Raw genomic sequence first — 2,759 nt, 5'->3', positions numbered from 1 at the left:
AAACCTACTAGTCGCTCCTCAGCAACCCCTATACAGGGTCATTATGAGTCAGAACAAACTAGATAGCATTTAACAAGATAGAATTAATAATAACACAATGCGTTACAAAGATTAAATGAGAATGATGTACTGTGGGTTAATGTGCTGGACTGCAAGGTTGGTGGTTCAAGCTCACCAACCACTCCTTGGAAACACTGTACAGGGTTGTTATATGAGTCAGAACTGATTTGATGGGCATTTAACAGCAACAATTATAGTTTGGCTCTCTCTGTAGATCTGACCTGGTCACAAGACAAGGACACACTACCCTGAGTGACAGCAACAGTTTCTTGCTAAAATTAATTCTCTGGTTTTTGAGCTTTATTAATATAAGTCAATTCTCAAAAGCAGATTTGCATTTGGAATATGGCCTACAAATTGAGGATTTGACCCTGGAATGCTGGTGAACCATAAGTGACCACTTGCATAATGCCTCCCTTCAAGTACCTCTCAAGTGTGACAATAACTTTGTCGCCTGCCTCAGTCACTTCAGGATCTCATGCTACCACTCTTTTTCTTATATTATTTTTGGTGGTAGTGAAAAATACACACAACAAAACACACTGATTCAACAACTTTTACATGTTCATGTCAACGACATTGATTAAGTTGGTCAAGTTTTGTGCCACCATTCTCACTCTCACCCAAGTTATTCCTCCACCATTAACATAAACCGTTACCTCCAGTCTGCTCTTTGTCTAACTCAGAAGTGATTAGCTGTAGAACTACTCTGGTATGGTGTAATTAACACAACAAAGAAAGCCTTGTTTCCAAACAAGATTATGTCTGCAGGTATGGTGGTTGATGGTGGTTGTGTAGAGTGGAATTGGTTCTCACTCATAGGAACCCTGTGTAGGGTTTCTGATAGGAGTTAGGATTCCAACATAGATTTTTCAAGGGACATCATTCCATAACATACCTCACTTCTGTTTTTGATGACTCATACTTGTGGGCCCTTGTTTCTTTATGTGGGCTCATAATCTTTGGAACTTGCTGCATGAAAATCTATTGAGTCCTGAGTTGAAGCTGTATTCCTCCAGAAAGCTTTCACATTAATTCCTTCTAGTCACTTGGTTGTACTACTAAACTGACACCACTTAAAAACTCTAATTGATAATTTAGAGACCACGAATTAAATACCATGAATTAAGACCAAAATACTTTCATGAGTGTTGCTTTGTGGTTAAGAATTCTTAGAATTTTGTTGTGTGTGTGTGTGTTTTTTTTTCCCCTCTTCATGTAATAACAGGCACATATCCTTGCTTTTCCATGAATCTAAGAAAGAATTCTCTTATCTGTGGGTCAAAACAGTAATGGGATTGGGATTTGAGGAAATTTTGATTTAGACTGCTCAATTCTGAGCTAACATCTTAGTTGTTGCAGAACAAGAATAAAGAAAGAATTCCTCATGGGTTCAGAAAAAAACACCTAGAAGCAAGAAAACTAGATTTGCATCAGATTTCTTAACCACAGTCAGTATTTAATGGCAGAAGGCAGTGGAGCATTGTTTACAGAGTTCTGAAATAAGGAAAGAGGTAGACATTTTCAAACATAGTAAAGACTTGACAAATGGTGATAAATATGAAGATGAGTCAAAAAGTGTTACTACTAGAGCTCTAGTGCCTACATGCATGGATTGATTTCAAACCAAACCTATTTAAACATGTCTCCTCAATGAGTGATGGCTGCAGACAAGTTTTCTTGGTAGTGCATTTGTCATAGTCTTTAAAATGATCCAATCAAAACTGACTTCGGAGGGAATATGCTGGACCATTCAAAACAGGGAGATCAGAAGGTTACAGTAACTGTTTTAGGGGTTCCAAAGGGGTTATCTTTATAGAATTTTTTGAAGGGTACAATCACAGGAGCTTGCTATAAATTTTAACAAAATGAAAAACTCATTGGTGAGAAAAAGGCCAAAAATGTTGCCTTGAGGAATTTTCCTTCATGACATTCTTCAAGGGTAGCAAAGAGAATTTCACTGGGAAAGTTTACCCCGTTTACCTTACAACCCTGATCTTGCCCTTCAAACTTCTATTTTATTTCCCAAACTCAGAGAACATGGAAAAGGAACACTATTTGTGTCCTTTGAGGATACCCAAACTACCTGTTTGATGTAGTGTGAATCAAAGAGTCTAGAGTTCTTTGGGGGAAGTGGGGAACACCATCTTCAGAAGTATGTAGACATAAAAGGATATGTTGAGAAACAATAGCTACACATATTGATATTTAAAAAAAATACATTTTCCTTTTTAAAAAATTATGTCTGACCTTGGCAACCTAAGACAGAGCCATTGCCATGCTGCATCGATGACAGGTAAGATGGAGGAATTCGCACTGACCCCCTAAGACAGGCAGCGTCCCCTAAACAAATAATACATAAGGGGAAACGGATGTAGACCGTGCAGACCCAGCCAGGAGTTCAAGGCCCTGTGGGCCCAAGCGTTGCAGACTGTCCAAACCATAGGCTCTGAGGATCAGACTTTAGACACCTAGCAGACATAGCAAACTGTCTCTCATCTGATTATTCAATTATGCTTGTTAGTAATCGCATACATGAGCCCTGGATATCTACAGATAAATGTAAAAACCTTCCCTAAAAGCCGAGACTGTAAATTCCAAAAAGGCAAAGTTTCCCTCCTCCCCCGCCCAAAAAAAGGAGAAAAGCCAAAGAGGATAGAGAGAAACACTGTTGACTGATGATGTATGGAGGGGATTGT

The sequence above is a fragment of the Chrysochloris asiatica genome, unplaced genomic scaffold (assembly GCF_000296735.1).
Source record: "Chrysochloris asiatica unplaced genomic scaffold, ChrAsi1.0 scaffold00016, whole genome shotgun sequence".
Classification (NCBI taxonomy): Eukaryota; Metazoa; Chordata; class Mammalia; order Afrosoricida; family Chrysochloridae; genus Chrysochloris; species Chrysochloris asiatica.
This window is presented reverse-complemented; position numbering follows the sequence as displayed.